The following is a 13,368-nucleotide window of genomic DNA, read 5'->3' as shown; positions in this document are numbered from 1 at the left end:
ACTTTTCTGAGTGTAGTGCCCCAAGTTCTCAGATTTGGGGCAAAGTAGATGGACACAAGGGTGCTGGCTGGTCAGGACCAGAAGACCCAGGCAGTGTGGGTCTCCTTGGGCAGATATGGAAAGCAGGGTTTTGCAGCAACAGGATGGGGAGCCTGGGAAAGTCACCTGAGGGTGCCTGAATGTGTGGACTTGGCCTCCTGTGGGATGAGTGGTGTCTCACCACCCACCCAGGCACCCCATGCCCTACATGACACCCTGCACTGAATGTACTGTTTCTCAGTTCAGCTCGGGACTTCTTACTCTCCATGTTCCCTGAAGTGGCTCACCCATACCGACTGTGGGTAACGCACCAGGAACACGTTCCTACTCCAATGAGACAGCGGACCCACAGAGGCAGCAGGAGTATGGTCCCCATTTCATGGCTGGAGAAAGTGGGCACAGAGAGGTTGTACGCCTGGCCCAAGCTCACACAGCTTGTCGCAATTAAGGTTCAGGAAATCTGTTCCCATTCCTAGCCTCTGCACTGCTAACCTCTCTAACTGCCACTCCTCCGGAAGTAGTGTCAGGAAACATCTCAGCACCCACAGCCTCCTAGTGGTGCTGAGGGATCCCCGTATTAGAGTGCCGAAGGGCCCCCAAGGTCCTGCAGTCATTTCAAAGCTCCAAGTTACCCTGAATATTGGAGTCTCTTTTCCCCAGGATTTTCTACTGCTTCCTGCCCCTTCCCAGTTCCCCTACCCCTTTAACACCCCCAGGAGCGACGTGGCCTGAGCAGAGCAGAATGAACTATGATCAGCAGGAGAGGATTCTGATGGAAGATGTGCCCATCTCTAGCTGCAGACCTCGGGCAGCTCACCTCACCTTTCTGAGCCTGTAGGAGTCAGACCACAAATCCACACCTTATATGTTATTCCAAGCCTGGGGCAGGGATTTCTTTGGAAAAAAAGAGCACAGGTGGGGTGGGGGGACTCAGGCTGGCCTTGCCCCTGGCTGACTTACAGGCTTTGCAGACAAGCCACTTTGCCCTCCTGGGTCTCACTTCCCGCATTTGCGGTTAAAGAATGCACACCTCATACGCCACAGGCACAGCGTCGTTGCAAGGATGGGACACACAGGCAACAGCCCAATAGAAAGTGCACAGTAAATGTTGATTTAGTTTCCTTCCTTCATCTGAGCTTGGATAGATGGGTAGGCAGCTGGGACAGGGAAGAGAATCTGTTCTTTAAAGTTCAAGGGAAGATGCAGAACCGCCTACCCATTTAATGAAAGCACTGGAACACGGCTATAGCCAGGGCATGCCAAGTAAGAGACCAAAAGTGCAGACCACCAGCTAGCTGCAGGACGAGGGGTGGGGGTGCTCATTTGTCTCCCCCCCACCCCCAGTTTGAGCAGTAGGTTAGGCAGACACTACTCATTAGCTGGCCCAACATTTGCATTCAATCCCCTTTCCCCTTCTCTGCTGGAAATCAAAGCATTGACTTTCTCAGTGGCCATTGCAGTTAGAAGAGGCCACAAGATGAAGTTTGGCCAATGAAACATACATTTAAAATGTTTACATCTTCAGAGTGAGCAGTTAGCTCCTGCAAAAGATTTTGCAGGGGAAGTGGATGCAGCCGCCATCTTCATTGTGGCGACAGTTTCATGTGTACGTATTTATCAAAACTGATCAAATTGTACGTGTTACGTACACATGTACTGTTTGTTGGGTCCATCATACCTCAAGAAAGCTCTTTTAAAAACTCTGCCAGCGGTTCTGGAAAAGAAACTCCCCTCCCCCCTCCCCCCCCACCCCCTCGTTTCTGCTTTGAATACAGATTTGATGCCTGAAGGCCAGGTTGGCCATCTGATAACCAGGCCTTGTATTTTGGAAGGCCAGGAGGGTTCTTGAGAGCTTGACTCTGAACTTGTCCAGAGACACCTTTTGTTATATGAGGAAAATAAACCCTTGTAAGTGAGGTTTGTGGTTTCTTGCTGCCCAAAGCTTCCTTACATATACGTGGGTGCTTGATCAATACTGGTCAAATAAAAGCATTAAGGATCGGGTAAGCCAATGATTGGAGAGGAAGGAGAAGGCTGTAGGATGTGTTGGGGCTACGATTAGAGCTGGTCCTGGAGGACTGGAGAGGATTCGGCTTGGACGAGAAGGCGCCAGGAGAGGGTCGAGGCAAGGAGGACCACAGGAGCACAAGGCACAGAGGTGGGCATGAGCAACCCCCCCCATCCCCCAGAGAAGCCTGGCTCCGAGGCACAGGCAGCTCTGCCCCTCCCTCCATTGTGGTTAATAAGCCATCCCATAGTTTGCTTTCCTCCCACATTACTTTTTTTCAGTAGCAGAAAATTATAGCTGACAAGTGGCAATTGATCTCTTCACATTATTTTGAAGCAATTATATTGAAATGGGAAACAATGCTTCCAGGAAAGAGCCCGATAACAGAGTTGAACACAAAGCTCCCTCGAAGACAGATCGGGGAGGCCAATTTGCACTGCGTAGAAACTGACCAAATTTCCTTCCCCTGAAATTACGGTTAATTATTGCCTGAAAGTCTTCAATCCAAGGGACGGAAGACTGGCCAGAGTCAGGCAGGTGTCCTCATGAGGGGCTGCCCAGCCTGGGACTACTGGGATTGCCCCAAGGTACCCTCAAACCCTCACGTACCAAGGGGGAGACTCTGAGGACCCAAGTCTGAGCACACAAAGCAAGCTTCTACAGAGAGCAGAATGCTATAATTCGCCAAACACGGAACAGCCTGGGACCCCTTTACAAAACAGATTTCCATAAGCCCCAGTATTAACCTCTATTTGAGATGCTGCTTAAATCTATACAAACCAAAGGGGGGCATAAACTTCCTCTGCTTATAGCTTATATGTGATGGCGAACAAAAGCTCTCTTACAGATTTAAAATTAAGCCATAAAACCAGCAGAAGTGAATTAACAACATCAAGCTCACATGAAAAATCATGCTGCCTTTCTCGTACTGAATCTGCCCGGAGACCAGCACGTGCGAATGCCTGCCGCCGCATAGCCAAATCCCGCGAGATTTCCATGGCCCTGCAGCATAGCCAAATCCCGCGAGATTTTGATGGCCCTGCTGCGTGTCCCCACCACCTTGAAGTGCCTACTCACAGAGCGTGGGCTAGCGCCGTTTGACCCTCACCTGGTAAGGGAAGCACCCCTTGGCCTACCTCTGATCTGTCCTCATTAGTCTGCAGCAATTAATACGGTGCGATCATGACTGTAACACACTTAGGTCATCTAAAAGCGTAAGGGGGCACTTTGGGGGAACGCATTCATCTATATCAGTGGTTCTCAACCTTAGCTACACATGGGAGTCGTTCAGGGAGGCTTTAGAAATCCTGATGGTCAGGGTGAATCTCGGACCAATTCAGGCAGACTCTTTTTAAATGCTCCCCAGGTAATGACAACCGACGATCTACATCTGCTTCTCACACTAGAGCATGCATCAGACCCACGTGGAGAACTTGCTAAAAATGCGGATGGCAGGTCTCCCTACCCCCAACCAGAGTTTCTAATTCCATAGGTCGAGGTTCTGGCTGAGCGCATGTACTTTTAACTAGTTTCCCAGATGACGCTGATGCTGCCAGTCCAGGGGCCACAAGCTGAAAACTAAGTTCAGTAATCTGAAGAAGTTTATGTTCATTTGTTCTGGATTATCATAGAAATGAAAGCCTTTGCACCAAAACCTCATGAGAGAACTCATCGGAGAACCCCGATCAGGGAAATGGCCGTGTAATGGACTCAGAATTAGATTTGGGGCTCAAAGCCCACCTCAACTTCTGTACTGCCTTCTCAGCAGAATCACTTGCCTTTCTGAGTCTGTCTATGACCTGGTAAAATGGGAATAATGACCATCTCAGAGAGTGGCCTAGAGGCTCAACGCCACTAATCATTAGGGAATGTGCATCGAAACCGAAGCGAGATACCACCTCATACCCATTAGGATGGATACTAAAAACAAAACAAAAACAAAAAACAGAGACTAACACTGTTGGCAAGGATGTGGAGAAATTGGAATCCATGTGCGCTGTGGGTGGGAATGTAAAATGGTACAGCTGCTATGGAAAACAGTATGGTAGTTCCTCGAATAATTAAAAATAGAATTACCGTATGATCTAGCAATTTTAGTTCTGGATGTCTACCCAAAAAGAATTGAAAGCAGGATCTCACGGAGGTATTTGTACACCCACGTTCATAGCGGTATTATGCACAGTCGCCTCAAAGGCAAAAGCAAGCCCATCAGTGGATGAATGGATAAACCAAATGTGGTCTATACAGATCATAGAATATTACTCAGCCTTAAAAGGGAAGGAAATTCTGACACACGCTATACCATGGATGAACTTCAAGGACATTATGTTAAGTGACATAAACCAGACACTAGAAGACAAATGCTGTATGATTCCAGTTATATGAGGTACCCAAGGTAGCCAGATGCATAGACGGTAAGTAGAATGGTGGTTGCCAGGGCCTGGGGAAGGGGGTGCTTGGAGAGGGCAGTGGGGTGCTGCACAGGAATCAGGCTTTGTTAGGTGAGGGGGAGGGAGAAGAAAGACTCGGGATTTGGTCCCAGCTATGTGACTTGATGGCTGTGTGACCTTGGTCAAGGTGCTTATTAGCAGTATAAGGATGGGGAAAGGGGTAATAACAGCTGACCGGCTTGTTCTGAGGCTCACATGTATGTGGAAGCACTTTCGAAACGCAGAGCACTAAATGGCTTATTTTGTAAATTATACCATATTTCACCGGTTGTAGGGACACTTGTGAAACAGGTTCCAAAAGCCATACACATTTGTCTCTTCTGTCCATGTCTGGAGTAGGCTTTCCTAAAGGGGACCGACCCTTACTAGCAGTTTGTTGAGAAGTCAGTCCCTTGTGTTCACAAAGCTGAAAGAAGACGATCTGAATCCCAAAGATGGTTGCTGGTGGGTGGTCCGTACAAGGGAACATATTCAATCTCCCATTAGAACTAGTTCCCCTGCATACATAGCTGATGCTCAGTGCAATGAATGAATGCTAGAATGAATGAAACGGATAAAGGATTTTAAAGACGTCCCTGCATAGCGCAGTTAACACGGAGCTCAAAAACTTGCTGACGTTTCAACGTCTGTAACATAGCAAAGGGGAGCATGTTTTATGAGGAAACCAAGAAGGGTCTCAGAAAACCAAGTAATTGAGTAACATGACAGCAGATGAATTTCATTTAAGGGAACAATTTTAAGTCTTCGCAGAAACTGATGGATTTTGAATTAGTTGTAACCTTTGGAAAAAAAATATCTCCGTGTCGCTTTCGACAACTCAATGAAGGAGTCCGAACCCAGTGGCAGACTTCACAATGAAGACATTCAGTCTGACTAGGGAGGGGAGAAGAGAGATGGAAATTATTTTAATGTCTGCAGGAGAAGCCCAGCGAGAGAGGGCCCTGGATCATCTCCTTCCAAAGAGACCTGGCCCCCAGATCAGAAGGGAAGAGAGTCAACAGCAGCAGGTCCAATAGCTTTCTCTTTTTTTGGAAAACTGAAAAATAGCAGCTGGGAACAGAATGAGGGGAGTTCAAATTAGGAGCTCGCATTTATCTTACTCCATTTGGCAGAAGCCAACAGTCAGTCAGAATGAAAAGCCCAAAATTTAAGGCAGAAAGAAGGAAATTGCTTTTTCTGGGCCACGTCTAATTAACCCTTGGAGCAACACAGCAATTCTGTTTTTACGGCGACTTCTCGCTTAGGAAGACTCAAAAATAAAGATTAAATATGGGGTGTTCGTGAGTGGTTATTCTCACCAGGATGTAACTTGCAGAGGCCATCAATCCTTGTGCCCAAAGGAGCAACTGGGGCGAACAGAGCATCTTGGCTCCTGTCGTGTCTCACATGTAGGATGAGACACACTAAGAGAAGGAGTTTGTCTTTCGGGACCTTTGCCTATGGTTGGAATTGAAAAAGGGACGTGAAGCATCAGCCGTATACTTCTTGCTGCCAGTTCTTTGAGGTAAGTGAGAGTTTCCCTTGTCTGATGTATCCTGGCATTGACCCTGACCCCACCCCCACCCCCTACCACCAAACCAAGACTTTGTAAATAGACATACACTTTTCTTAAGGTCGTCTCTCTCATTCTCTTGAGGTTTGGGGAAGGATTTCTTAAATTGTTGGAAAAGCTATTTGAAGAAGAAAAAAAGAAAGAAGTGGAAAGAAAGAAATCCTTAGCCCACAGGTGATCAATTACCCTGGGAAAAACCCATTTGAATGTCGTTTCAAATAACCTGCAGGGCTTAAGCAGGAATGACAGCCCACCTTCCAGGTGAAGGATCTGCTTTGGCTCCTAGTATAAATAGCTGCATTAAAACCCCAGGCAGAGAATAACGCAATCTCCACCTTGAATATGCTAAGTGTCCTCATTATTCAAAAGGCATGAAACTGGCCAGGTGCTCTGTGTAAACGAATAGACACTGTTCAAGCCAGCTGCACGACTCAGTGACAGGCACTCTCAGATTAACCAGAGTGGTTTTATGGATGTCTGATTTCTGGAGATGATAAAGCCAGGAACCACATATGAGGCCCGTTTGGACAAAATAATGTTTGAGACCTCCTCGACTTCTAGGATTGCCTGACTTTTGGAACCTTCAGGGTGTGCCTAGACCATGCCTCAGAGAGCAGCCTCTGCTGGTGAGGTGTGGTATTGCAGCCCAGCTGAAGTAGACCGCCAGTAGAGCCAGCCTGTTCAGAAAGCGCTTCTTAAGAATAGCAAATGTTTATGTCAGAATCCTTGGTGGGGGTGAAGGGAAAAGTACAGGCTCAAATGGCAATTATGTAACAATTCTCAAATGAAGGCGATGCTAAGGTCTGTGGAGTTCTGAAAAGATAGCTAACCATAAATAGCACATTATGGCTCAAGTACCAACTCGCCTGCACACCAGAGGGAGCAGAAGCTGGCAGAAACCCTTTCTTTACAAAACGTCTTCGATTCAGTATTTTGAGATATGCACCTAACTTTGTAATGGAAGCCAATGGAAAAGGGATTTATTTAGTTATCTCTTCACCGCCAATTTAAAAAAAGTTTTCTATGCATGTGATAGGGACATGCATGCCAAACTTGGGGGCATCCTGAGTTTCGAGGCACATATAGTTGGTCCCCAAAGAACAGAGGCTTATTTGCCAAGATGATTTAAAACGTTGAGTCAGAAGGCTGAGGTGTGATGCGAAGAAACAACGCATCGAGTCAGAAGGGCCCTCTTACCAGTTTTCCCCAGTCTCCAGATGGAGAAACGGAAGCACAAACAGAGGTACTGAAGTTCCAAGGATAATTTGACAAAAGATTCATCTATTCATGAACAGAATCAAGGTTTATTGCTACCAGCCCAGGACTCCTTACCATTTGATAGTCTGGATCCTGGATTTTGTGGTGAAGTTCCCATTTACATAGGCTATTCCCTCATCCCTCCAAAATAGGATTTTATACTGGAAATTCCAGTAATTCTTCACCAAACTGTATTTCTCAGACCGTCTCTTCTCCTCTCAGGAAATAGTCCTGACTTTTGACTCAGGGGTTATGGTTATGGTCCCAGCACACCCCTCCCTAATTGTATTAACCAGATGACTGTCTATATGGTAAGATACGCCTGGAAGGTTAACCACCAAGGAGCACGAGAATGAGGAGCCACCCCAGTCCCCCCTGAACCCTCTTCCTCCAGGGGCAGCAGCGCCTGCAGCCCAGCCCCCAGGGCCTCTTGCAGGCGAGGAGAACTTCCGTGCCCTTCAAGAGACAATTAGAGTCATCTTAAAGAAAGCTGAATTAGAGAGAATGAGCCTCCATGGATTCAAGAGCTCCTTCCTTCCCACCGTCCCTTATGTTCCTCATAATGGGTCCTTTCTTTAAACATTACACCCCTCAATTAGCTCATAATTGCTGTCCGTGCCATATGAATTATGCATCATGCAATGCAAATCCAGGTTCCCTGGCCCTGGACAAATCACAAGCTGTTGAGGAAGCTGGGGTAATTACCAAAACAATCCCCGGAGACCTGGACAAAATGAACATTATCTGGTCGCCAGGCCGTTCTTCTGCCCTGCCTTTCCCACCTGCAGGCTGGACCCACTGCCTCCCCACTCAGCTTTAACACGGAGGCGCTGGGGGTCTGAGCGGGCACTATGTGCCAAGCAGTGTGCTAACTCGCCTTCACGTTTTTGTTCTTGGCAATCCTGTGAGGCGGAGACTACAATTTTATATATCCTACAACTTGGCTGAAAATACCGTCTCCTTCTGGACTCTGTGGGTTTCACAGGCTTGCGCGTGGGTGCAGTACCCCTTTGTGACATACACAGAGAAGAGAGCTCATTTTTTAAAATATTTTTATTGTCAAATTGTTTTCCATACAACACCCAGTGCTCTTCCCCATAAGTGCCCTCCTCCATCACCACCACCTCTTTTCCCCCCTCCACCTTCCCCTTCAATCCTCAGTTCATTTTCAGCATTCAATGGTCTCTCAAGTTTTGCATCCCTCGAAGATAGCTCATTTAAGTAAGTGACCAATGTCATGACAAATGACAGCTTAAAGCACAAAAAAGGACAAAGAAGGTGCTCTGGAAACATTCATCATTACCAGTCAAATTATAGCATTTATTCGGACTACTTGTTAAGAAGCTCTAATGGGGGTGCCTGGGTGGCTCAGTCGGTTGAGTGTCCAGCTTTGGCTCAGGTCATGATCTCGTGGTTCGTGGTTGCGAACCTCACGTCGGGCTCTGTGCTAATGGCTCAGAGCCTGGAGCCTGCTTCAGATTCTGTATCTCCCTCTCTCTCTCTGACCCTCTCCTGCTTGCACTGTCTCTGTCTCTCAAAAAAAAGAACAACCTCTAATGAAGCATTAGTATATATGTATATATGTTATACATATGTACATATACAAAATATATATGTTAAATATGTATATGTTATATATGTACATATACAAATATATACATATATTATTTGTATTATATATACATTATTAATGTATGTATTTGTATATGTACATATATAAATACAAATATATACATATATGTAATATATTTATATATTATACAAAAATATATATATCATGTATATATGAAACATTAAAATTGCATTTCTTCCCATACATTCATATTCATGCATGTAAATTCTTAAGTCTATCCTTTCAAACCATTATCTCAAATCATCTAGCTGCTACTACTACTAGTACAACTACACACACACACACACACACACACACACACACACACACATGGGTGTGCATATTGGCTACATCGAGTTGAATGGGTAGGACATGTGTCCCCCATGGCTCCTACCCTCCCTCCTTTCCCCACCATCTCTAGAAGCAACTTTGGAGGGTAACACATCACTGCCATTGTACCTATATCCAGGCTGTTTCAACAAGGTTTGCCCAGATTTTTATTTCCATAGCATTGGCAAGAAGCCAAATTACTCTCTAGAAGTTCCTTCAGCCTAAGGAGGTGAGTGTTTGTCTTCGGTTTCTAGACACTTGCTAGATAAAGGCACGGCCCTCTCTTCTTGACCCTACCCATCTCTGTGGAAGCAATGCTGAACTAAATCTCTTAATTTTCACTCATCTTTGCAATCATGTGTTCCTTCTTTAACCATTGATTTAGGGCCTATTACCTGCCAGCAAAGGCCCTGGGAGCTAGGCAGTGGCGCTGCCAGAGATGTGATTTCCACTTGTCAATAGCTCACTCCCTACTGGAGGCCCCACAGTCTGAAACGGTTGCATGTGCTCAGGAATCAAAAATGTGAAGGACAAAAGACTTGGAGGCAGACAGGCTGGCAGCACCACTTGCTAATTTCATGATCATTATCATGCTCAGTTTCCTCATCTGTAAAATGGGAGTAAGGATCAGTATTAACTTGTAGAGTTATAATACTCTTTAAGTAGCACTTTAGAGCCCACTTACCCTTTTCAATGGGCATGCTATTAGAGTTTTTACTTAAAAAGAAAAACAACAAACAGACACCATTTTGAAATTAATGCTGACACAGAATGGGTTGCTGGAGGGATACCCAGAGAGGCTCCTTTTTCATCTCGCTCTCTGTCCAAGGACAATTCCCCTATCTTGTCTGGTTGCCACTTTCTTCATTGGACAAAAGATGAGGTTGAACAAATGGCCTTTAAGGTAGCTTTGATGTTTAAAAGTCAATGATTTTATTTATAGGTAACAAATCACAAACCTCTCTGGAGGTCTTCCCATCCACAGGAAATATGATTGGGGTCAAGCCCGACGGGGTGGACGGAGGGTGAGCCGTGGTGGCTGTGATGGGTGGGCGTTACCTAGCGGTTTTCGAGTGATGTAGCCCAAGAGAGGTGGCAGGGAGCCAAGGTCGGGAGATGAGAGACACCAGAGCAGGCATCAAACCCGAATAGTGAGACAGTTTCAATAGAAAAGCAACATCAAAGTTGAGAGCAGAGGGGCTCAAGGGATGGATGTGAGGCCCAGGCAGATGAGGCCTACTTCTTAGCACAGAAATTCATCCATTCATTCAACTCACCCAACAAATAGTTCTTTAGCTCCTACTGTTTGCCGGTTGTGCTGGGTGTTGTGTGTGCAACACAGGTAAGATGGGCACAGGCCCCCTGCCCTCGTGAGGTTTACAGTCTCATGAGAGAGGCAGACATTATGAAACAAACTGCTTAAATATATTATTAGCAGCCCTGATAACTTCTCTCCTAGACTAGCATAGGTGGTCATGGAAGCAGGAAAAGCAGACCGGATCCGTCTGCAGTCAGGGAAGCCATCCTGGAGGAAGTGTCATTTAGTGATACAGACGACACAGAGGAGCTAACTAGATGAAGTGAGAAAACATTTTCCATAAATGGCAGACACTGTGGAGATGCCATTTTATATGGACTTTGGTGTTTCCCACTCAAAGCGGGGGCATTGAGGGAATTCCTTAAGGCTGGTCAAAACATCTATAAATGGATTTATATAAAGTTGTTTCTCAGCCTTTTGGCTAAGATCAAGTGTAGTATCTGTTCTTATCAGTATAAATGGATTTATATCTAAAAGTAGAGAGAGTGTCAAAATATTCCTTATATCAAAAGTTCAAAAACCATGGCAGCAGCATCTGGTGTTTGTGGAAGAGCTCAGATTTGAGTTCAGGTTCTTGCTTTTCATGAATGAACTCTCTTGAAGCTTTAAGACCCGTGGGTGTTTTGTTCTTCCAAGCAGACACTGAGTATGGGCCTGGTTAGCCCTAAATGGACTCTTCCCTCCCACTCCCACTCTCTGCCCATGATCCTTCCTGAGATAGGGCTACCTGCCCACAGAGAAAAGACTAGAAGACAAGAAATGAAGGAAATGAGGATTCACAAATTTTACAATTATTGTAGTGCTTTTAAAATGTGTTAAAAAATAATGTGGTTTCACCAAATGTTAGTACATGTTATGTGGAGAGGAAAAAAAGGTCCAAAATCCCATACATCCAGGAAATAGATTAAATACTTACACAAACTTTTATTGCAGGGCTTAGCAGAGCCTTCAATATTATAATGTACATTATCAATCTTTCATTAGGAGTAAAATTGGGAATATTCTCCAAACATAGTTTGCCATGAAAGGTGCTTTTCTCAGAGTATTTTTTGGGTGTATTGTGCTTCACAATGCACCTTGGTAAATGCTGTTGAAATAAGTAACTCAAATTTAGGTTTTAAAAGCAAAATAGATCATAGAGACCACCTTATCCAAATCTCCCCCTTTGCACTGGAGTTTGGGTAAAAATCACTGATCTAAATCCACTTCTTTAACATTATAATATGCATTTCTCTTATACAATGGACATCCATCCTGTTATGTAATAGGTGGGAAAAAAATAACAGAAAGGAACAAGGAAATCCGTGCATAGTAATCAAGTCACTTTGGGACGGTCACTGCCTTGGACTTCAGTTTCATCATGTATTGAATGAAAATGATGCATCCTTGAGTTGTTGAAGAGTCAGTGCTGTAGCAAAGGACCTAATACAGAGGAGGAGCTCAGTTATTAGCTCTCTCTCTCCCCACCCCGAGAAATAAGCATCCTGCTTTACTACAAATATTCTATATGCGTTATGCAAACATTCGAGACATTTTTCATAATGTCGGGCTTTATCCTGGTCCCTAAGGGAACGCGCTAACGTAAAGTAAAATACTCTGTTCAGTTCTGCTGGCTTCGAGGATTCCTTGCCCTCCAAGGAAATGCCTCTACTTTATAACCTAGTGTTAAACTTATCAAAGACAAATACTTTGAGTTTATCAACCCTTATAGGACCGTATGCTTCAGAATTAGAGCATTTCAAAGTTTGGTTCCCTTACATTCTCGAAAATTAGGAGTAGAGCTGCAGAAGGAAGTGACTGGCCCAAGGTCACTGCATGATCTAGAAGCCATCCTAGCTCCAGTTAAGCTAATGATGTCTAGTTCCAGGGCCTTTTCTCCAAATCAGCAGCTCCTCATTTATGTCATTGGAAACTGAAGACCCAGAGTGCTAAACTGTTTGCTCTGGGGTTCTCTTTACCTCTGCAAACCCAGAAAACTCAGAGGAATTTTTGTTTCCTGTGGTGGGAAGCTGCAGTTTGCTGAAAAGAGGAAAAAAAAAAAAAGAATCCTTCAGCTCTTTCTTAGAGGTTGATGCTTTGTGCCAAATGAGGATTTAGCAGGTTCCGGCAGGGCTGAAGCTAGAGTCCAAGCTGAGCACAGCCCTCTCTCTGCAACCAGTTGGGAGCGAAGAGAAAACCCTCACCCCTCGGAGAAAGGTTCCTTCTTGATGTGCGCCTGGTGGGGCGGGTGCCCGGCTGTGGCCTTGACATTAGGCACATCAGTTGTACAGATTTTATTTTTTATTTTATTAATTTATTAAAATTTTTTTACGTTTATTTATTTTGAGAGACAGAGTGTGAACAGGAAAGAGGCAAAGAGAGAAAGAGATACAGAATTCAAACCAGGCTCCAGGCTCTGAGCTATCGGTCAGCACAGAGCCCGATGCGGGCCTTGAACCCACAAACCGTGAGATCATGACCTGAGCTGAAGTTGGACGCTCAACCAACTGAGCCACCCAGGTGCCCCTAATTTTTTTTTTTATCTTTTCTCCTGGTTTATTTATTTTTTGTTTGTTTTTTCATTTTTTATTTATTTATTTTTTTAATTTAAAAATTTTATTTATTTTTATTTTTTTACTTTATAAAGTTTCATATTTTTTTAACATATGCAATTATTTTCCATCCTTTACAATACAGTAGTTGCAATGACACTCAAAACAGAAAAGCAAAGTAAAAAATCAAAACACCAACTTCTGTTTCATGTAATTAGACTTATACAGAAATTAGAAGGTTAAGTAACAACTAGTTAATCACCTAATTTCA

At 44.7% G+C, this 13,368-nt stretch overlaps 1 pseudogene; it reads left to right on the top strand.

Moving 5' to 3' along the window:
* The first annotated feature begins 10,967 nt into the window (after positions 1-10,967).
* Positions 10,968-11,141, top strand: LOC115286051 (annotated as a pseudogene).
* Positions 11,142-13,368: the final 2,227 nt, after the last annotated feature.

This window comes from Suricata suricatta, chromosome 2 (assembly GCF_006229205.1).
Source record: "Suricata suricatta isolate VVHF042 chromosome 2, meerkat_22Aug2017_6uvM2_HiC, whole genome shotgun sequence".
Taxonomy (NCBI): Eukaryota; Metazoa; Chordata; class Mammalia; order Carnivora; family Herpestidae; genus Suricata; species Suricata suricatta.
The sequence above is the reverse complement of the archived record's forward strand: the minus strand, read 5'-3'. Positions and strand labels throughout refer to the sequence as shown.